Source organism: Marmota flaviventris, chromosome 3 (assembly GCF_047511675.1).
Source record: "Marmota flaviventris isolate mMarFla1 chromosome 3, mMarFla1.hap1, whole genome shotgun sequence".
Classification (NCBI taxonomy): domain Eukaryota; kingdom Metazoa; phylum Chordata; class Mammalia; order Rodentia; family Sciuridae; genus Marmota; species Marmota flaviventris.
The window spans coordinates 17,278,485-17,301,006 of record NC_092500.1 but is presented as its reverse complement, the minus strand read 5'-3'; the positions used below and the strand labels follow the sequence as shown (position 1 = coordinate 17,301,006).

At 51.9% G+C, this 22,522-nt stretch overlaps 1 protein-coding gene and 1 long non-coding RNA gene across 3 annotated transcripts in view; one reads left to right on the top strand and one right to left on the bottom strand.

The window, feature by feature from the left end:
• Positions 1-22,522, top strand: part of Chst11 (carbohydrate sulfotransferase 11) — a 216,464-nt gene that overhangs the window by 5,403 nt on the left and 188,539 nt on the right. The window lies entirely within an intron of this gene.
• On the bottom strand, positions 10,091-14,306 carry LOC114099502 (uncharacterized). Its single transcript, XR_003583916.3, has 3 exons — positions 14,134-14,306; positions 11,134-11,237; positions 10,091-10,416 (listed from the first exon to the last, which is right to left on the bottom strand). It is a non-coding gene; the product is annotated as an uncharacterized lncRNA (long non-coding RNA).

Below are 22,522 nucleotides of genomic sequence, written 5' to 3'. Positions count from 1 at the left end.
CTGATAAAATATTATTTTAGATAAACTCATCATTATGGTGACTAGTTATTAAGTTTGAAGACAGTATGTTTAGCCACAACCTCTTAAATTCATAGACCTGCGTGTGTCTCTGTCCCTACCTACCCCTTTGCAGGATATCAGGCCAGAATTGTTTCATTTCTTCTTTTCTTTTTTGTTATTGTTTCTGCACAAATTTGTTTTACATGAGAGAATCTTTTTGCTTAGGCACAGAATGAGTTTGGGGTCATAGAGACATAGTGACTGTTTTTGTGTCACCTATCTGAAACTTCCTTGGGAAAAGTGTCAAGACAGTGTTCCATATGAAGCCATTCTTTATGAACCCTGGAAACAGCATTAAACAACTGAAAGACAAGACATCTTCCGTCGGGGGTCTCCCCTGGGTGGTTTAAACATTGGTGCCTCCACAGCACGGTTTCCTTACAGCGGCTGAGATGAGATAGACTCTCTTACGCAATTTCCTTTGACAGTTAGAACCACTGTTGGTTCCAACTCATTGTCTTGTGAAATAAGCCGGGTGATCAGGCACCTCCGAAGGGGAGGCTGGGGGTTTGTTTGGGGTGGGGAGTGAGGGGCCGGAGGGATCCCTCCTCTAGCAGAGGCAGCCCCGTGTCTAGGTGTCTGGTGGAAGATCATTTTGCCTAGGACTGGCTTAGCACAGTCATTTAAAAACAGGAAATCAAAGGCTCAGAAGCTCAGGCGCCACCCTTTCCCTTCTAAACCCCACCGAGGGACAGACCCGGTCTTATTCTGGAGGTCAAGTGACAAAGGTTGTCACGAAAGCCATGGCCAGCAGGCTTCTTTTTAAAGCGTTGATACAGAAAGCCCAGAAGCCTGGCTGACACATTTTTCTTTCTTTTGAGTTTTGCTTTTGAATCTTGGGACCCCATCTTTAGAAGAAATCAAAGGGCGGGCAGTTCTTCGGATGAGGTCACTGAGCAAGCCGATCCGTCAATTAGAATTTCCTGGAGCTTGTAATCTGATGCACCTTAGATCGGATGTGGCGGATTGAAACTTCAAGCAGAGTTCCTCTCGGGTTCTAGGCCCCAGGGGATGCACCATGAGCATCTGTCCCTCATGGAACCTGTACTCTCCAGGGGTAGACAGATGCTGGGCTGCCGGTGGAGAGGTCAGACGTGTTTATGGTCTAAGGAAACACAAAGCAGGGAGGAGAGTCCAGGGGCTGTGATGTTACAGAGAGGTAATTAGGAATGTCATTGATAAGATGACTTCGGTGAGCAGAGACCTGCAGGAAGTGAAGGGGCAGACTGGACTGTGTGTCCATTCCAGGAAGCATGTTCCAGGCGGGGAGCCCCCGGGGCCAAGTCTTGGTCCCAGAGTGAAAGAAAACATCCTTGGCAAGGAGGTCAGCGTACCTGGAGCAGAGGGAGGCAGGGAGACCATGAGGAGGGGTGGATGACCATGTGGGCCTTGTCCCTGGCTGTGGCAGGGAGACCAAGTCCAGGAGGCTTCAAGCAGAGGCTCTGGAGGGGAGAAGCATGGAGCAGAGGTGGCTGGGGAGCAGGGCTGGAAACTCGCACACTCAGATGAGGCCTCCTGCTCCTGCGGTCTCGGGCGCCCACCGTGCACTTGGTTGAAGTGTCACCCTGTGAAGCTCCCCCACCTGCAAACTAGACTGGCTCCATTTTCAGTTTTTAAAGCAGTTACATACAAATCATAAAAAGAGATTTAACTGAGTTTGTTGGGGGGCATCTTAAGCTCTTCAAAGTCCAATGGGTGGAATCAAATCAGCCATAAACAGCATCAGGTGCATATTGTCACTCCATGAGCACAGAGGGGTTAAATGGGCCTGGGATTTGGGAGTGAAAGGCCTGGGTGCTAGTCTGTGTCCCCGACTACCTGTCCTCATGAGTGCCTGTTTTATGACACACATTTTAATACTGACATTTGAATGTGTCCTGGTTGGTGGCATCTTTGCAGGGTGCTGACCTTTAATGAGCAGGCGTTTCTCTCTTAGTGGGACGTTCAATAGCAGTGTGCCTGACCGGTTGGCGCCTTCCAAGGCCGCTACTATAGATTGTGAAGGTACCTTTTGTCACCCGGGGCATACTTAGTAACCTCAGGCAGGTGATTTAAAAAAAAAAAGGCTCTCCTGCCAGGGCTCCCCTGGTTGGCCTGGTCACTGCTTCTTAAGCAGGCGGGCTGCCGGGGCCCTCTCCACGGGGCTGGCCCCTTTTCAGAGCCGGGGGCTTGCAGTTAGTATCTCTCTTTGATGAATGGTGAGGTTGGTTTAGAGTCAGGAAGGGAAGGGAAGGAAATAAGTTATTTACTCGGGCCTTCAACCTGGAAGTTCAAATACAAGTAGACGCAGAAATTTCCTGGAGAAAAAAAAATCCACCCATGTGAAATCTTTTCATTCCCGCCCCCCCCCACCCCCAGGCCTCCGAGCTGTCGCAGGTTCTAGTATTTCTCTAGTCTTTTCAGAAACGTGTTGCAGTTCTTACTTGTACCCCTTCCCCTTTGGCTCAGAAGGGTATGCATCCTGTCCTGATCATCCTTCCTACCCCTGGGCCTAGCCAGGGGGTCTGAAGAACGCTAACAGAGTGACTAAGTGAATGTCAAAACCACCCCTTCCAGCCATCTCCACCGATGGAGAGGGAGGAGCCGCCACCGGCTGCTGGTGACCCAACAGCTTTCTCCCGAACCTCCCTGTTCCTGTTCTGCTCTAGTGCAGGCAGGTAATAGGAAGCAGCCCAGGTATTTGAAGCAGAAAGGAACTGACCGAAGGGAATTTTGTGCTTGCGGCTACCGGGAGCAGGGCCTGTAGTAATTCACGAGTGGGTGTGTGTTGGCATGACTTCTCCAAACACCTGACGCACCAGGGGTGCTGCTGCCTCTCACACTGGGTCTGGGGCTATTTATTAAGTTCTAGATAAAACCAGTGACAGAGCTGGCGAGTGGGCCCTGTAAGGCCGTTTACAAAACTCCTGGTGTCCCATCGCTGTGCTGACCAGTAGCAAAATAGCCCTGCAGGCAGGAAGGTGGCCTCTGCTTCAGGTCTGCTTTCTACATTTCGGATGAGTGCTCCTCGCAGGGGGACCAAGTTTCTATCCAGAACCTTCGCTTCCAACGAGCATGGGAAATACAGCTTCCCAATGGCCAGCTCTGCAGCGTGGAAAGCATTCTAGAAAGAGAGTAGAATGAGTAATGAGCGCCAACGTACCCCGTTGGTAAAACACCCCCGAAGAGCTCTCTCCAATGTGTTTTGTTTATGAATAATCTAAACACATCCCTACCATCATTATCTAACTTCATGGGATAGGACCCTGACTGCCATGGTGAGTGGAATTCCACGTGTTTGTTATCTTCTGGATAATTCTGTGGGTTTCATTCTTTCTCTGTGCTCCTTTTTACCGTGTAGTGTGACCCAGAAAGAGAGGCTCATTGCTTTCTCGCGGCCTGCATTGTGACCATTATCACCCAACTCTGGCTTCCCGGCTGGGCCCCTTTGAGCCTCTGTTACATTTTGTGAGTTTTAGGGTAGTTAAAGCAGGTCTCACGGCTGTAGACCGGACCACAGCAGAAGCTGTTGGGTCACCAGCAGCCGGTGGCGGCTCCTCCCTCTCCTGATCCACTGAGCGCAGGTGGCCACTGTTGTTCATGGTCTGTGGTCGCCCATCTTGCCCCTCAGGTGGCCTGCCTGCATGTTGTAAATGGCACGTGACTTGAGGTGACAGGTGAGGTGGGGTGCTTCTGACTGTATAAGTAACATGACTTAAGTTTCACTTTTATTTAGATTAAATAAAACCAGGAGTCTTAGTGGTCCTTCCCGGGCTCCTTTGAGGTCCAGCGTCCCCTGGACTTTGGAACTCCAGGTCTAGACTCGTCTTGATGTAACCCTCAGACCCGCCCTGGCCAACGTCAGGCAGAATTACAGCCTTAACCCAGCACCGCTGAGGCTGAGCCGAGTGGTTCTGATAAGCAGCAGGGGAAGGGCCGCTATCTCAGGTAGATACGGACAGAGAGAAAGAAACCTGGGGCAGCTGAAGTGTTTGAGCTCTTATCAGTCCCTGACTTGAGTAGTTTTCTTAAAAGCTCTGGGGGAACAAAACCCACAAAGTCAACTCAAGGGGGACGGGCTAGAGACCGGGTTGCCGTTTGAGCTGCTAACTTCAAAGAATCCCCAAAGTGGGAGAGCACAAGAGGCCCCCTTGACATTCCTTAATGGTTGACGTATTGCAGCGTCATTGTGTGTGGTTGCTGGTCACCATGAATCTGAGGCCAGGGACCAGCTTCCAGGCTGCACTGCCCACTGTGCGCATCTGACCCCCTTCAAGACATTCTCGGTGAATGTTCACTAAGCACTGGGCTCTGTTCTAGGTGCTGGGGACAAAAGACACAAAACTCCGTGCCCCTATGGAGCACGGTCTAGTGGGGGAGTCTGAATGACGGATACAGGCTGAAGTTGTCAAGTAGCTCGGTGGTGACAAGTGCCCTGCAGAGCACAATGAACCGAGGAGGGGGCTGTGAGGTGGCAGGGCCATGGGAGGCTGTTGTCATTTTATTATTTATTTATTTATTATTTTGGTACCAGGGATTGAACTCCGGGATGCCTAACCCCTGGGCCGCATCCCCGTCCCTTTTAAAAATATTTTATTTTGAGACAGGATCTCGCTGAGTTGCTTAGGGCCTCACTAAGTTGCCGAGGCTGGCTTTGAACTTGCGATCCTCCTACCTCAGCCTCCCTGTGTCGCTGGCATTACAGGTGTGCACCACCGCACCTGGCCAATTTTAAATAGAGGGTCAGGGGAGGTCTCTGGGAAAAGGGGGTTTTAAAGATTGAAGGAGAAGATATATAGGGGATACTCCTATGATGTAATAGGCTCTTTATTGGCTATTATTCAATAAGGACGGCCTGGGGTCTGGCATTTGATATATATTATTCCTCACAGGACCTTTTTGAGGTCCACACAATTGTTATCACCAGTTTATTAGAGAATCTGGTCACAAGGGGAGGAATTGATGGAATCAAAACTAACCAAGGCCGTCTGACCTTGTATCTATTGCTCTGAACATCTAGTAGGAGCTAGATCCATCCACCCCAAGGATTGATGACAGTCACTGGAACTTAGTGCCAGGGTGGGACCTTTCTGTCCATCAGAGTCAACTCCCCAAAGGCCACAATATCCGTCTTGAGAAAACCCTCCGATCTCTGTGTAAACAGCATCTGGCCTCAGACCTGCTGCACCCATGACTTGGACAGGTGCCCAGCACACGGTAGGAGCTTAATAATGGATGGGCTGAGACTGAGGGCAAGTGACGGACTCACAGATTTGGCCCTCAGGTGCCAAGGGAGGGTAGAATAATGCCCACCTCTCCTGTGGGTGGTGGGTGAGCACTAAATGTGACAGGAGACGAGAGAGTGCCTTCATGGTGGACGTTAGACCCTGTACACAGGTGGTAGTCAGAATGGCCACATGCGGTCCCTCTTTCTGAGACTTTAACCTTCGCTTGGACAGCAACCCTATTCTCATTCTGGAGCAAGTCTTTACCCAGACTCCTAGGAAGCCCCACTTTCCGGGTGCTGCAGGCCTCGTCTACTGTGCTAAATGGCCACCCCAGGCAGCATTTTTGTGCAAGCAGAGTTTATATTTGGTGGGGAAAAAAAACAGCTTTGTGGTTTCATGCCGAGTGCAAAGACCATAAGCTTCCCCCCCCCCAATTATGCACATAATTACCCCTCAGGTTCCCGTTAACTTTAAAAAGTGACACTCGGAAAACATAACAGCGCAGGGCACCAGTCAACGCCATTTCTGAAGCTGAGCTCCGAGGAGGGTGGAGAGCAGTCATTTGGGAGAGACCTCTTGTGCGATGGCAGCCCTCAGGGGCACAAGCAGTGGTCAGGTGGCTTTGCACGGCTCCTTGCACAGGACAGAGCTGCCCGGGCCTTCTCCACATCTGGGCCTGTTGCGTGCGGTGAAGGACCTTGTGGGTTCTTGCTCAGGGGTCTGTCACCCACTCCTTGACTGCAGGTGTCATGAGCTTCTGCATGGAGGGCCTTCCTAACTGGCCAGTGCCCCCACCCCACCCCACCCCCCCGCCATGTCATCAGATGCTGACATTTGGGGAAAAGGTTCTGTGACCCTGTTTCAGGTGGGGCCTTCTCTTCCTCGGCCCGAGGCAAAGGGCATGCTCAAGGCAGTCTCTTTGGGCCTTTATGCTTAACACAAGTGGAGAGTGACACTTCCTTACGGGCTGAAGCAGCCCGCCATGTCCAGATGCACCTGACCATGCGTTAGACCATCGGCTCTCAACTGGTGCTGGTTTGCCTTCTCCTCCAAGGGACATGTGGCAATGTCTGGAGAGATTTGTGGTTGTCTCCTCTGGTGAGAGATTGCAGCTACCATCTAGTGGGTGGAGATCGGGGTGCTGCTGGACTTCCTGCACAGCACAGGATCCTCCCCCACCCCCGACAAAGACCAATCCAGCTCAAAATATCAACAGCTGGGAAACCTTTATTTTGATTCAGTATTTATCCAAGGCTTTCCTTAAAAATAATACTAGCAACAATGGTCACTTAACTAAGTACTTACTACTTAGTAAGTGGTAGGTCAGCTGCTGTCCTTGGATTGTCCCATTTGATCTCTCCTGCAACCTCTTGAGGTTGGCCTCCCATTGTCCAGATGAGGAGACTGAGGTTTTGAGAGGCAGGAGCTTGCCTGCCTGGGAGATTGGAACAGGACCCTGGCTCCGGGATGATGACACCAAGGACTGTGACAGTCACTGGTATACTCTGTCAACTTGTTCTGGGTTTCAGCTAATTAGGTCAAGAGGTAATTATTTTATTAGGGCCCGAAGCTCAGCTGTGGACTCAGTACCTGGGCCATTCAGTGATAGCCTCTTCTCTTCTTACCTACACTCTATCCCCGGTGAGCTCATCCCCTCTGGGGACCAGGGCTGTCATCTGTGTGCATGTGACCCTCATCTCTCTTCAGCTTGGCTGTGTCCCGAGGTCAGAGTCCAGTTCCTAGGTTACCTCCTGTGTGATTCCTCTGTCCCCTTCTCTTGCTCAGAGTCTGGGAATGGTGGCCTTTCTCCGCGTCCCAGACTACCTAGTGCTTGGCCCTCTCTGTTCCTACCCGCACTGGTGACTGGCTCCTTCAGGACAGGGGCCATGCTTTGTTCCCCACAGCGTCTCAACATCTGGTGCGTCGTCCTCACTCAGGAAGGGTCTGTTGCAGGAATGCGCGTGTTAGTGATAACGGCCGCCCAGGGTTCCTCCTGCTTGGGAGGGGCAGGTGTGCACTTCTCATTACAAACTTGATTTTCAGTTTGATTCTACAATGAGCCGCCGTTGAAAAGAACCAAGCAGCGACCCTTTTGATAACCATGGTCCCCAAGTGAAGGGACAGCTGTCAAAGCTGTGGTGATTGCATCATCAGAGTCATGAGTGTGTTCCAGGAAGCCATCTGTTGGTAAGGGTCTCACCCAGGACCCTTTTAGGGCGTCGCTGTCCAGTAGAAGCACGTGGCCCACCATATACGTAACTAAATTTTCTGGTGACCACATAGGAAGAAGTAAGAAGAAACAGGTGGGATGAATATCTGAACTAACCAGTGTTAAAATCATTATAATAATCTTCTTTTTTAATTTCTTACATACATCACGATAGATGAGTGCATTACATTCATAATTTTTTTGCATTACAATTCTTAATACACCTTTAGACCACAGTGTATCAAATCTCTGTTTGTATGTAAGGTATGTTGACACCAAATTCACATCTTTATACATGAATTTTGTATAATGATGACCGTCTCCTTCCACTATCCTTACTATTCCCATCCTCCCTCCCTTTCCCTCCCACCCCTATTCCCTCTCTAGAGGTAATTCTCCACCTATGCTCTCCCTCCCTACCCCACTTTGAGTCACCGACCTTATGTCAGAGAAAACATTCAGCATTTGTTTCTTTTTGGGATTGGCTAACTTCACTTAGCATAATCTTCTCTAATGCCATCCATTTCCCTGAAAATGCCATGATCTTAGTATTTTTTAGTGCTGAGTAATATTCTGCACGATTCACAGTAGCTAAACTGTGGAGCCAACCTAGATGTCCTTCAGTGGATAAATGGATAAAGAAAAATTGTGGCATTTATTCTTTCTTTTTTTGATATCAAGCCTTCAGAAATCCATTGTGTATTTGACACCTACTTTGTTTGGACTAGCCACGGTTTAGATGCACAGTAACCACCTGTGACTGGCGGCTGCTAGCATGGCAGGTGGCTCCAACGGACTGGAGCACTCTGGGTGCTTTGGACGAGGATTGTGTTTTTCCCTCCCCTCCCCCACTTTTTTAAAGGGGACCTTGTCTTTCCTTTTGGACTCTACCTTTTGAGAAGAAAGAGTTTGACTCTCTTGGGACTCAGTGTGTTAAAGGGGAGATCTGGTGGGGAAGTCGTGTGTCTGAGGTCATGACAGGCTTCTAAGGTATCTTCAAAGCCTGGGAAACTGGAAGAGGATCCAGGCCGTTGGCTCCTCAGTGGCCCTCTGAGGCGTGGCTCTCCCTTGAGATCCTAACGAGCTCCATCCACAGATGAGGCCTGGGGATGAAAGCCAGCGATGATCAGGGAACTGCCTGCGTCTGGTTTGCGGTGGTTCTGATGCAAGGTTGGAGGGCCACGGCCCAGCTAAGGAGGGGTTAATCCTCTGGATGGACAGAAGCGCACAGGAGTAGGGGTCTCCTGGGCCACAGGGGACTGGGGATTTAAAGAGAGACAGAATGAAGGGGAAGAAGCAGGGAGGGGGATGAGGATTTCCACTGTGAGGTGTCGAGAAAGGCTTCAAGGGACAGGTGACATCTACCCTGGGCCCTGAAGGATGAGTAGCAGTCCGCTGGGGGCATGTGGAAGGAACAGGAAACAGCCCAGGTGAGCTGCTTGTTCATTGGGGAGGGAGGCCGTCAGAAGGGATGTCTGGGGACACTGGGGGCCCAGGGGTGGAGGGGACGTTGCAGGAGACCCGAGGCCGCTGAGTGCTCTCAAGTTTGAATCTTATTCTTGGGACTAGGGAGCCATAGAAGACTCAGGGTCTCTTATTTTTCAGAAGTGACATTTAAGCTTAATTTGAATGTTCCTGTTTCAGTGGAAATGCAGAAGTTTCAAACCCACTTTCTCAAAATGACCTCGGGGACATTTTGGAATAGTTTCTGTTATCATTTAGCGGGAGGTGAGACAATTCATGAATGCACCGAGTGCAAAGTAAGACGGGGTTTCAGAGCACTCTAGGGTGGGATTTGAAACTCCCCTGTTTGCATTGCTCTTGCCAAAATTTTAGGCCTCGGAGGTTGAGTTTCAGTCTCTTGGTTGCTAATGGTGCCCCCAGGTTCGCCCTCCAAGGGCCCTGAAAGAAGTGGCAGGAGAAAGGGAGAGTGTGTCGCTCCTCCCAGGGAGGAGAATTTCTGGTTTCCATGTGAGCTCAGGGTGGATCTGGGGTCAGGTTGCAGCTGGGGGCTGCCGCGGGGTGCACCCTGCAATGAAGGCCCAAGTCCACCACTTCCTCCTGGGAACCGAGACCCAGGCACAGGGTGTGTGGGGCCTGAGCTCATCGTCCCCTGGGAAGACACTGTGCTCTGCCCTCTTCCTATCAGAGTTCCTTGTAGGCAGCTGTGGGGAAGAAGAGGGGTGCATGGTCCAGCTCATACTCCACACAAAAAGGCACGCCGGACTTTCAGGATCGAGTTCAAGGCCCCTTCTGGGGGGGCCCCTTCCTTTTCTCTGCTAGACAGCGGCACTTGGCGCTGAGTTGGTTTTCTCATGGGGGGGTCTCATCACCTTAGGCCCCCTCCCCCATTTCCCCACCGACCCCTCATCATCAGGAGACCCATCCCAAAGCATAATAATCACAGAAGTCACAGTGTCTTCACCGACGGCAGCTTGTTTTTAAAGGGGGTGTGTGGACCGGCGAGCTGAAGAGGCTTCTGGGTTTGTGCCCACAAACTTGGAAGGATCTGGAGATTCGGGATCGGAAGGTCTAATTAAAGCAGGGCTTATTATTGGGAGCCTATGGACTTATTGGAATGGAGATTATTTTGAAAATGGAGGAATTAGTGAAATCCTTTAAGAGCTGCGCTTTATTGTGTGTAGGGCTCTCGGCATAATTTTGCTGTTCAAAAATGGAAGTCCAGGTTTGCAACCAGGAACCCAGCAGATCATCTGTTCGTTGCTCGCCACAGAAGAGCTTTCGTTGGGAGAGTGTGAACCCCCATCCCAAAGACAATTATGCGCCTAAAAATCTTAGCCAGGGGGTTGGGGTGTTGCTGGGCTGGGAATGCGGGCCTCCGCCTTGTAGGATAATCCATGTCACTCTGGGGAGCGGCTTGGGCTCTTCCCTGCGGGATTCTGCAGAGAATCCTTTGGGGACATATGCTGTCTCCTGTGCCTGGAAAAGCAAATTGAGATTTAAAAAATAAATACAGAGTCTGATCCTAAGTGCCTTCCTACAAATGAAATCCGAGGGATGTGAGGGATGTTGTCATTGGAGAGTCACAGCGACATTCCTCTTCTGTTTTCATAGGAAGCAGCAATAAATGGAGTAAGGAGTTCAGCTGGCCAGCCGCTGTTATAAAACCCCGGCAGGAAGGGGCTGCCCTTCAGTGGAAAGGGCAGAGGGTGGGGCGACATTAGGGAACTTGTTCTTGTCCGCTGCTTCTCCCGTCTGGGAAAACCCCACTTCCAGCAAAAGGCAGTTCTCAGACTACCCCTTGGAGCCCAGAGGGTCAAGACAGATAACTCAGGGTCAGAGAGGAAATGGGAGGGCCCGGAGGCGCCCATCACCTCACTCCCATCAGACTGGCCGCTTGCCTGTTTCATGTTTTGGGGTTCTGAGCAAGATTCTGTTAGAAGGAAGCCTTTCAAGGCTAAACCCACTAACAATCTTGCCATTCACTGCTTAGACAAGTTCTAAGGCCTCTTTGCAGCCCGGATCTTATTCTCTTAGTGGTTCTCCAAATTGATGCACATTTCCAGGAGAGTGGGGTTGTAATTAAAATGAATAATTACTGTTAACTCTAGTATGAAGAGGCTCAGATCCGTCCACCCCTCCATCCATCACGCAAACGTTTATTGACCAAACGTTTATCTGGCGAAGGAGACAAACCTAAATAAGGCTTGGTTCCTGCAGCTGAGTAACTTGCAATTTAGCAAGTGCTGACAGACCCGTAATTGTTGGCTGTGATGCTTCGTAATAACGGCTGAGCGTGGCTGGGGAAAAAAAAAAGTGTGATTGGTTTAGGGGAGGTCAGGGAACCTCGAAGAGGAAGGGACAGGGGAGCTGGGCCTGGTCCTTCATTCAGTCCTTCACAAGCGTTTATTGAGTTGCTCGCCATGGGCACCGATGCTCACTTCTGAGTGCTGAGGACAACACAGGCAAGATCTGGGTGTCAATGGCGTCCACCTTGTTGGCCTAAAATGTATCAGGTCTGGTAACCCCACTGGGCTCCTTCTGCCATTTCCCTCTTGCCTACCCCACAGGGCCTGTGTGTGTGTGTGTGTGTGTTTACAGAGACGACATCAACCTGCGTATTATGGTAGGTCTTGCTTTTGCCACTTAGGACTGAGACGGGGGCCTTTTCTCATGTCAATTTTAAATGCCACAACGTCCCATCATACGGATGTGTTTTCATTTAGTCATTTTCTTTTGTTCAGCAGTTTTGGAAAGGATTTTTTTTTTTTTTCTTTTAAGAACTGCCACGATATACCTTTTGTATTTACATCTTTGTCTGAGTTTTCTTAATGCTTCTTTCAAATAAATATTCAGGAGGGAAAGTCACAGGTTAGATAAACTTTCCCAGGCTCCTGGTGGGTGTAGCCAAGTTGGTCTCTAGGAGGTTGTATCTGTCTATACCGCAGCCCACGGTGTCTGGCAATGTCTTATTCAGACTCCTGCCAGAGCCTGCCTCGGTCTCAGCACGGATGCTCATTTAGATTTTGGTCCATGCAAGGTCCCAGGTGTCTGGAGGGCAGACTGTGTCCCCAGTTGCTGACCTGTCACAGACTTGAAGTAAAACGAAGGTTGAGTGCGTATGATTTGCATGTCTGGCTGAATGAGCCAAGAAGGGTCAGGAGAGGTTTCGCTAGACAACTGGGAAGAAACTAGAACTTTCTTCATTGTCACAAACTACTCTATCCACAGGTTTTCCAGAAAAGGGGAGCGCTTCAGCATGGTGGGTTGTCCTAAGCCACCCCCACAATCTCAGTGCCTGATGGAGAGGCCTGTGGATGGTCGTCAGCATAGAGATGCTACAAAAATGTGTGTCTTGACTGCTTTCGTGCTACGTGCCCGTTACCTGTGCGGAATCAGCCAGGCTTCTCAGCAGCCTGGGGAGGGAGGACTGTCCTCAACCTCATTTTTGGGGGGAACTCAGAGAAGGTTTGTAGTTCAGGTGACACAGCTCCTAAGTGGTAGAATTGGGATTTCCAGGTCCATGACTCCATGTGCTACGCCCAGAACCTTCTTCTTTCTGCAAAGTGTGGGGCTAATGTCTGTAGGAAAAACTTCCTTCTGTGACCTGGGAGGAAAACTGTAAAGAGGAATTGCCCTCTGAGGGCGCAGTGAAAACCTGGAAATGGGTCCTCACCAGACACCACCTCTGCCTGTCCCCTGATCTTGGACTTCCCAGGCTTCAGAACTGAGCGGTAGATTTTTGTGATTTATCAACTTCCAGCGTAAGGCCCCCAGACAAGATGTGGCCCCTGGGTGGCAAGGCCAATGGACGACTGATAAGACACAAGGACAGAGTCAGGAGGCAGTGCGTACCCCAGTGTCCTCAGCTGATGGAGGAAGGAACTCAGACGTGTGGGAGCACTTCCAGGGACAAGGCCAGGAGCCCCTGCTCACCTCTCAAGACATGTGCCATTATGAGCACCCTCACAGCGAGACCTCCCCAGGAAGCTGTGTGTTGGTGACGCTCTCAGGCTTGGGGGGACAGACCCCACTAAGCAGGAAGTGGGGGTGAGAGTAGGGAGAGAAAAACAACCAACCCTTAACTCAGTCACACTCACACACACGCTCACACACACACTCACACACACAGAGCTGATGGGGCCCCTGAGTCACATCTCCGTCACCTGCACTTCCAAGGGGGAGGCCTGGATGTATTTTCATTTAATAATTCAGTTAAGAAACATTTCACCCTTTAAATAAGAAGCTATGATAAACCTTGAAGTTGCATGCTATTTCTTTGAAATAATGATGGAAAGTCGCTTCTTGACATTAAAATGGAGCCCCCCCCAGATGTCCCCCCAGGGTGGCTTGAGGTGAACTCGAGTCCCTCCCAGTTTCCACATCCCACACCAGGTCCCCCCCCCCCCCCAGGATACTCTAGGTAGAGACGGGAGGTTGGCTTGGCAGATGCTGCCCAGTGCTGCTCTGCCCGGGCTTGGCTTTTTATACCTGCGTTCTGGAGTGGCCATGGTCCCCTCCCACAGGCCCTGTTGTGTCCAGCCTGACTTCCCAGAAGCTTAGCCCTGTGGTAAGGCGGATGAGGGGAAGTGAGAAAGGCTCGAAAATAGCCGGCTACTAGGCTTCCTGTTAGGTAGGATGTGGCCAATTAGCCTGGGTTATCTGTGAGTCTGCTCAGACGCTGTGTTCACAGACACGTGTGCAGGGTGCCCCAGAGTGTGGGCTGCCTGCCCGGATGGAGGGCACTGGTCAGAGTCCTGGACACCCAGGGACCACCTTGAGAGAGCCAGGGAGGCTTAGCCCTTTGGGAAACAGAGATGTTACCCGTGGCCATCGGCAGTGACCGTCTGGTCTCTGGTTTTGCAGGGGGTGTCATGACTTGGTTTGGTTCTCACGCTGTGGGTGAGGCAGTGAGCCCCTTACCCTATCCTGGGGTGTCCCTGGGAGGGATCCTTTAAGAACTGGAAATGACGACAGGGGAGGAAACTTTAAAAGTGCCTGAGTGAGGGACACCTAAGGCAAGTGTCACTGTCGGTGTGGTTAGCTGGCATTGCCTGGGTTCCTGAACTTGTCTCTAACCACTTTCTAAAGAAGTCGTGGAGTGCGGTCAGGAGTCTTTCAGGCAATGCAACTTCTTCCACCCCAAATTGCTGTAAGTGAAAAGGGGCCCCTCCCTCCCTTTTCCCCCTCAGAGACCTGAGAAAGTCAGTGTGGCAGGTCCCGGGGACTCCAGATCTGACCTCTCGTCCTCTGGCTCTCTCCCCATGGTGGCAAAGTGGCTCCATCCAAGCTCCAGAGCAATCCCAATAGAAAGAAGGAGTGTTTCTGTCTTCCAGCAGTTTCCACAAACGTGGGCCCTGAGTCCTATATGGCTGCCGTCTTTCTGATAAGAGAAGAGCCACGCATACACAGGAAGAGGCCCTGGGGTGATGGAGGTGACGTTGGAGTGTTGCTACCACAAGCCAAGGGGTGGCAGGAGCCACCTCTAGGAGCGGAAGAAACAAGGAAAGATCCTTCCCTAGTGGCTTGGAGGAGCATGGCCCTGGCTGATGCTTTGATTCAGACTTTTAGTCTCCAGAGCTGGGAGGGAGTCACTTTCTGTTGTTTTAAGTCCCCAGGTTTGTGGGGCTCTGTTATGGCAGCCCCAGAAAACCAGTGCGGTTGGAAGAACAGTCTTGCCTTGACCCGGCAGGGACCCATCCAGAGATGCTGGACTCGGGGGCTGTGGCTTCTCAGCTTTGCTCCTGTGCCCAGCTGGGACTCTGTGGAGACCATGCCACCTCTGTGTGCCCCAGTTTTCAGCTACGAGATGGGAAATAGGAGGCTGCTTTTCAGCTCTGTGTGACATCAAGGGAGAAGTTATTGTCAGTTTGCACCGAGAGAAGCCATCATAAAAAAAAAAAAAAAAATCCACCGTCATACGCTAACATCTGTGGAGCACGGATCAGGTCTTTTTAGGCGCTGAGAGAAAAGGTCTCAAACCCCAACAGCCAGTCACCGAGGTCCCCTGCTCCAGCTTTGGCTTCTTTCTATGGGGACCTTCCATGGCTTCTCTGGTACTTTGGTGGGACAACATGTCAGAAATGGCAAAATGGGCGGAGAAAGGGGGAGGGCTTTGGTAAGGCCTTCGCTGCTCCTGGTACATCGCTGTCCCATCTGGACAGAACCGTCACTGCGAGTTGAGAAAACATGGCGTTCTTTTTGCTGCGATGGCAGATGGGATGCTCTCTTGATTTTCTTCCCAGAAGATGTTGTCGGTGTAAAAATGGTTCCATTCTTTGTCTCATATTCTGTTCCGACTCGTGTCTCCCTCTTGCCCTCCCCTGTGACTGGTCACTGTTGGCTCCAGGAGCATCGGATCCGGTTGGAGGCTGCTGACCTGCTGGGCAGGGCCTCTTGAGGCAGTGGACCCAGAGCCACGTTCAGTAGGGAGCCCAAGGACACGGGAGAGCATGGCTCTTCTGGTTGAGCTCTGTTAAATTCTGGCATACCCTTTTGTCCCTGAGTCCCCTTTGTCCCCTAGACAAGTGGGCCCACCACTTTCCTATACCAAGCGGCCACTGCTTCCCTTCCTTGGACCCTCCCCGCAGTCTAACGTCGGCCTTTACTGAGAGGAAAGTCCAGGAGCTGCAAGGCCATTTCACTCTCTAAGACAGAAAGACAGGATTTTGGTCCTCGGAGGAGGTGGAGCTGCTGGAGTCAGAGTGCACAGGTATTGGGCGCTGGTGCGTCAGGAGCTTTGCCCGTGGGCCCTCAGGTTCTCCCCGTGACCTGATGACATACATGCTGTCCTCACCGTGTGGACAGGAGGGCAGACTCGGAGAAATCCCTCCACTGACCCTAGTTGCAGATTTCGGCTGAGGTCCCACTCACTCCAGAATCTGCGTGTCCCCATCCCACTCAGTTCCGTGTCTCCGAGGCGCCCACTTTTGCCATCTCTTGAGTGGTTTCCATTCTGAAGTCTCTGGTGCTGTCTGGAACAGGGCCTGTCCTAGTGAGTGAGGCAGAATTGGAAAGGCCTTGTTGTAAAGTACCTGGGTGCCTCGGTGCGTGTGGATGTGCATCTGGTTCTGGGGAGGGAACCCGGGGCCTGGAGCATCCTGGGCAAGTGCTCTACCCCTGAGCTACTCCCCCGCCCTGGGCTCACTGTAGGTTGGTGGTTCCTAACCTCAGCTAGACTTCAGATCAGCCGGGTCGTCTTCTTGTGTGTTTCATTGCTATCTACAACGTCTTCTGGTGAACTAGCTCCGAATTCTCTTAGATTCACCCTCAGTGCTTTACCCTGGTTGTCACCCTACCAGCCATGCCATCGTGGTCCCTCTCTTGGTGTTGGTGAAGCTGGACTTTGGCTTCCACCTTTGCCCGCCCTTCACACCCCATCCGTGGCCCACACCTTAGCCCAAGCTATCTGCTTAGAGTCTCCCAGGCCCACTCAGTACCCTCCCCTGACTTTTCTTTACATCCTTCACCTGGCCTCAGGGACCCACATGATCTGGTCGTGCCTCTTGGGACTTCACTGTTCCCCTTTCAACTGGACTCTGGGCCACTCTGTCTTCTTGCAGTTTCATTTTCTTTCTTCTTCTTTTTTTTTTTTATTTTGGTGGTGGGGAGGTGCCAGAGATTGAACTTGGGGGCACTTGGCCACGGAGCCACATCCCCAGCCCTATTTTGTATCTATTTATTTAAGTTGCTTAGCACCTCACTGTTGTGGAGGCTGGCTTTGAACCCTGAGTCCTCCTGCCTCAGCCTCCTGAGCCACTGGGATTACAGGCGTGCGTCTATCACCAGCTTCTTCCAGTTTCTTATAATCCCCAAGCTCTTCCTGCCATCGTGAGGGGGGCCAGTGCCCGCGAGGGGAATTTTTCCTCTTCAGGAGGGGATAAGCCATCTGAGGAAATCAGAGTCTGAAATAATGAGTGAAGAAATAAAAGACAAAGTCAGAATTATAGTTTAAAGAGAGGGCCTGATAGATTCTTCCAGTCCTGGTAGGAGCTGGGACAGAACACTTAAAAACTGGCTCTTTGGTGGTTTATTTAAGGGGGTCCATCAGAGGCAGGGAGAAGGTTCCAGGGATGGAGTCTTACCCTCATGATGTCTTGCAGTTGATGGTTGATGGGCATCTTGGCGGGCTCCTCCCATCTCAGAGAAGCTGGGTGGCTACAGCAGGGCACCCCGTCTCCGGTGCTGTGCGGGACCTGGTGGAGCTGAAATTCACATGTCACTAGGGGGTCTTAACCCCTGGGGTTGTCCCTGGAAGTTCCCTGGTACCCTGTTTTCCTACTCACTGGGCTTCCATGCCGATTCTGGTCCACACATAGTCCACGGAAGGCTCTCGATCGACATCTGAACTGCTTTTGTGGCTGGTCAGCAGCTCACCCTTCAGCCCCGTTGCTTCCTCGGGTTGGCCTTCTCGCTCTGGGTCCCGCGATCCCGCCTCTTCCCACGCACGCTGGCTTCCTTTGCTGCCCTTCATTTCTGCATACAGTCAGCCTCAGTCCAAACCATTCAGTTGCCCCCAGTTTTGGAGAGTAAGAGAAGGAAGTGCGTCCAGAGGGGTCCGTCCAAAAGTGTGCCTCCGGGGTGTGGACGGGGATCCCTGAGAGTTTTCCATGTCTCTCTGCATCTTCTGTTCCGTAGGCTCCATGAGCATGTGTTCCTGGGTGTGGCCTCTTGCTGAGTAGATGCTCAGGCAGAGTCCACTGAGTGGCTGAAAGGACAGAGGAGGGACGAGCGAGTGGCAGTGGGGGAGGTGTGGAGTCAGGGAGGGCTTCATGGCTGTCCTTCTTGGGGACGAAGGTGGCCTGGTTGAGGAGGCAGAGGCTGGATGGACGCTCTGTAGCTCCCGCAGGCGCAGGGTCCTGCCTGGAGGAGACTGGAGGGTTTGAACCCGGGCCCACCTGACTCTGCAGTCCCTGTTTGTCCACTACTGGCCGCCAGAGTCTGCCGCCTCTCCTGCACCCAGGCCATCCTGCCACTGGGAATTGGGGTCAGATGGGAGGATAGTAGATGGCTTCGTGGTCAGAGTGGCCCGGTTCCTGTTCCCCTTCTGACGGTGGTTGGAGTGAGATGTCAGGGACAAACCGTCTTTCAGTGGGTCCTTGTCAGGGAAGTGTGCAGGTGCCTGGGGACAGTCATGGTCCCTGACTCAAGATAAGAAAGGGGCAGCCCCACCTTGCTGGTCCATGACTGCATGAACATCTTAAATGCCCTGAGAAGCCCCATAGTCGAGAAATCTGTTTAAGTGTGGCTGACTCGGTACTCTCAAATTTATAAAACCCAGGTTACATGGTTTGGGGGTATAGCTCGGTTGGTAAAGTGCTCCCCTCGCATGCCCAAGGCCCTGAGTTCAATCCTCAGCACCACCAAAAAAATTATTTAAAAAAATTTAAAAAGGGGCTGGGGTTGTGGCTCAGCGGTAGAGCGCTCGCCTCACACGTGCCAGACCCTGGGTCAGCACCACCCTCAGCACCACCTAAAAAAAAAAAATAAACAAGTGAAATAAAGGTGTTGTGTCCAACTACAACTAAAAAGTAAAAAAAAATTAAAATAAATTAAAAAAAAAGGTTACAGATCACCTGCCCTGTGTTCAGAGTGGTGATATGGAGGTGACAAGGGGGACAGGGGAAGCCGGGGTGTCCTCATCTGCAGGATGGGTATCACGGTATTACCTACCTTATGGATTCTGGTGAGGACTAAAGTTAGTGAGCTCATGCAGGTTTAGGGTTCGGCACCGTCCAGGGATGTGGTGATCGTCAGTGACATGCCCACGATGCTCATCATGGTTAGTGGGGCAGAAGGCGTCCCCGGGCACCTGTGTAGTGGTGAACTACTAGGGCGTGGCGGAGGAGCAGGCTTTAGAAGGGTGGCATGGGGCGAGGACGGCTTTCTTTGGGAAACAGTCTAGAGATCGGGGGCATAAGAATGGGGGTGCTGGGAGTCAGATTCCCTAGACAGTCTCAGAATTAGGGGGGGGCGAGTCAGACTCCAGAAAGCTGTGGCTCCAGAAGTGTGTCCCTTTCAAACCTCTCTTAGAAACTTGGAGCAAATTGGGACCTTAGAGGGGTGGATTGCTGCTCTAGATCAGTGAGCCTCAAACCTCCCTGTGAGTCACCTGGGGAGCTGCTTCAGGTCCCCCTGGAGCGCTGGACCCGGGAGTTGTGAAGGGGGAATCCAGGAGTCTGTTCATCAGATTCTGAGTAAGCTGCCACAGGGGGTTCCCTGGCTCACTTTGAGAAACACATCTCTGGAAGGCGGAGCGACTGGTGTGTCTGACGTGTGACTCTGCCACAGGGAGTGGCTGCAGTAGACACTGGGAGGGGCCCCTCCAGGGACAGTCACTTTGGTCTGTGTGCTCCGTGGACAAGAAGGGCTGCCCGTGGGCCAGACACAGAGCTGCAGGAGCAAGGAGAGCTGGGTGGGGCCGTGGTCCCAGGACGGATCCACAGTCACTGGGACCTACACTGTCCCCAGCCTGCAGCTCAGCCAGAAGCTGAATGGTGCCCGTTCACTCCCAGCCCCAACTTTGGACTGGGTTGAGATGAGGACTGGGTTGAGATGTCCCCTGCAGAAACAGGGGACATCAGGCCCCTTGTCATGTTCTTTGCCATTGTCACGCTCAGGGCTTCTCAGGTTGCTGAGAGCCTTGGATTCAGATCACAGCATCCTTTGTGTTGGGGAATCACAGTGTGCTCAGGATCGTGGGGATCATCGTGGGTCCCTGAGCTGCAGACCCCTCTGCCCTCAGACTTCCTGCTGGCCCCCCGCCTCCATCTGGGGACCCCCCGGGTTGTAATTACTGATGTGCCAATTTTAGGTGGCAGGTGATCTAAGGAGAGGTGATCTAAGGAGCAGGTGATCTAAGGAGCAGGTGATCTAAAGAGCAGGTGATCTAAGGAGCAGGTGATCTAAGGAGAGGTGATCTAAGGAGAGGTGATCTAAGGAGCAGGTGATCTAAAGAGCAGGTGATCTAAGGAGCAGGTGATCTAAGGAGAGGTGATCTAAGGAGAGGTGATCTAAGGAGCAGGTGATCTAAGGAGCAGGTGATCTAAGGAGAGGTGATCTAAGGAGAGGTGATCTAAGGAGCAGGTGATCTAAGGAGCAGGTGATCTAAGGAGCAGGTGATCTAAGGAGAGGTGATCTAAGGAGAGGTGATCTAAGGAGCAGGTGATCTAAGGTGCAGGTGATCTTAGGAGCAGGTGATCTAAGGAGAGGTGATCTAAGGTGCAGGTGATCTAAGGAGAGGTGATCTAAGGAGCAGGTGATCTAAGGAGAGGTGATCTAAGGAGCAGGTGATCTAAGGTGCAGGTGATCTAAGGAGCAGGTGATCTAAGGAGAGGTGATCTAAGGAGCAGGTGATCTAAGGAGAGGTGATCTAAGGTGCAGGTGATCTAAGGTGCAGGTGATCTAAGGAGAGGTGATCTAAGGAGCAGGTGATCTAAGGAGAGGTGATCTAAGGAGAGGTGATCTAAGGTGCAGGTGATCTAAGGAGAGGTGATCTAAGGAGCAGGTGATCTAAGGTGCAGGTGATCTAAGGAGCAGGTGATCTAAGGAGAGGTGATCTAAGGAGCAGGTGATCTAAGGAGAGGTGATCTAAGGAGAGGTGATCTAAGGAGCAGGTGATCTAAGGTGCAGGTGATCTTAGGAGCAGGTGATCTAAGGAGAAGGTGATCTAAGGAGAGGTGATCTAAGGAGCAGGTGATCTAAGGTGCAGGTGATCTTAGGAGCAGGTGATCTAAGGAGAAGGTGATCTAAGGAGCAGGTCATCTAAGGAGCAGGTGATCTAAGGAGAGGTGATCTAAGGAGCAGGTGATCTAAGGAGCAGGTGATCTAAGGTGCAGGTGATCTAAGGTGCAGGTGATCTAAGGAGAGGTGATCTAAGGAGAGGTGATCTAAGGAGCAGGTGATCTAAGGAGCAGGTGATCTAAGGAGAGGTGATCTAAGGAGCAGGTGATCTAAGGAGAGGTGATCTAAGGAGCAGGTGATCTAAGGAGAGGTGATCTAAGGTGCAGGTGATCTAAGGAGCAGGTGATCTAAGGTGCAGGTGATTTAAAGAGCAGGTGATCTAAGGTGCAGGTGATCTAAGGAGAGGTGATCTAAGGAGAGGTGATCTAAGGAGCAGGTGATCTAAGGTGCAGGTGATCTAAGGAGCAGGTGATCTAAGGAGAGGTGATCTAAGGAGAGGTGATCTAAGGAGAGGTGATCTAAGGAACAGGTGATCTAAGGAGCAGGTGATCTAAGGTGCAGGTGATCTAAGGAGAGGTGATCTAAGGAGCAGGTGATCTAAGGAGAGGTGATCTAAGGAACAGGTGATCTAAGGAGCAGGTGATCTAAGGTGCAGGTGATCTAAGGAGAGGTGATCTAAGGAGCAGGTGATCTAAGGTGCAGGTGATCTAAGGAGAGGTGATCTAAGGAGCAGGTGATCTAAGGTGCAGGTGATCTAAGGAGCAGGTGATCTAAGGTGCAGGTGATCTAAGGTGCAGGTGATCTAAGGAGCAGGTGATCTAAGGAGAGGTGATCTAAGGAGAGGTGATCTAAGGAGAGGTGATCTAAGGAGCAGGTGATCTAAGGAGCCTGACTATGTGCCTTTGCGTAGCCGTTTTTGGCTTGAGGCTTGTCTTCCTCTGTCTCTATTTCTGTCTGTCTGTCTGTCTGTCTCCTCCGCCCAGCTTCCTCTGCTTCCCACGCTGTGAGTTGTCCTGGCTGAGCTGCGTCCAGTGCTCGGCCCTGCTGGTCATTCTTGGTTGACCTTTACATTTTTCTCTTTAGGGAAAATATGATCCTTCGTCTGTGTGCTCGGGCCCCTGGGTAGCGGTCAAGGCCGGCTTCTCGCCTCCCTCCCTTCACATCCATGGGAGGAATGACTTCAGGTCGTTGTGATAGTTTTTAATACGGAGAAGGGGTATGAGATGAGAGGACCCCCTTCTTGATGATGGCCGATGGACAGGAGTCGGGATGGAGCCGGGTGCTCCCAGCTTTCAGGAATGATGAGTCCCTTCATTTGGGGGAGGGGGGTCTGGCTTTTTGCCTGTTGGTGACCCAGCATGGCCGGACTGTGGGGCCTGCTAGCCGGAGCGTACCCTGGGCTTCGTGGCCAGGCCTGTGAGTCCTCTGCCTGGTGACTGGCCTGAGGGTGTGTCCCTGGAACTTTGGCGTCAGGCCTCCCCGTGGTGTTGATGACCACACATGAGAGGCCCCCTTGCCAGGGCCGCTCCCTGGGACAGACTGCATCACAGAGTCCTGGAGTCTCAGAGCTGGAAGAGCCCCTGAGCAGACCTGCCCCGGGAGGGGGACTTCCCCAGAGCGGGGAAGGCCTGTGGAGCCCCTCCTCCATCCTGTGACCTGGTGACCTGGCCCAGGAGCCTGTCTAGTGGCCCTGGGGGAGGGGCTCACCAGGTCTCTGCCATGGTTCTGCCAGTAAACCCTAGTCCCCTGAGTGGGGTCTCTGTGAGAGGCAGCCTGGGTGGAGCACGCGTTGGTGGGGACCTTTCAAAGTCCTACCTCGGTGTCTGGTGAGTCCCTTGGTGGTCTCAAGGAAGAGCGCAGGCTGCGGTGGTTCTAGTGTCGTCTGCCTATGAAAATAGCCTTC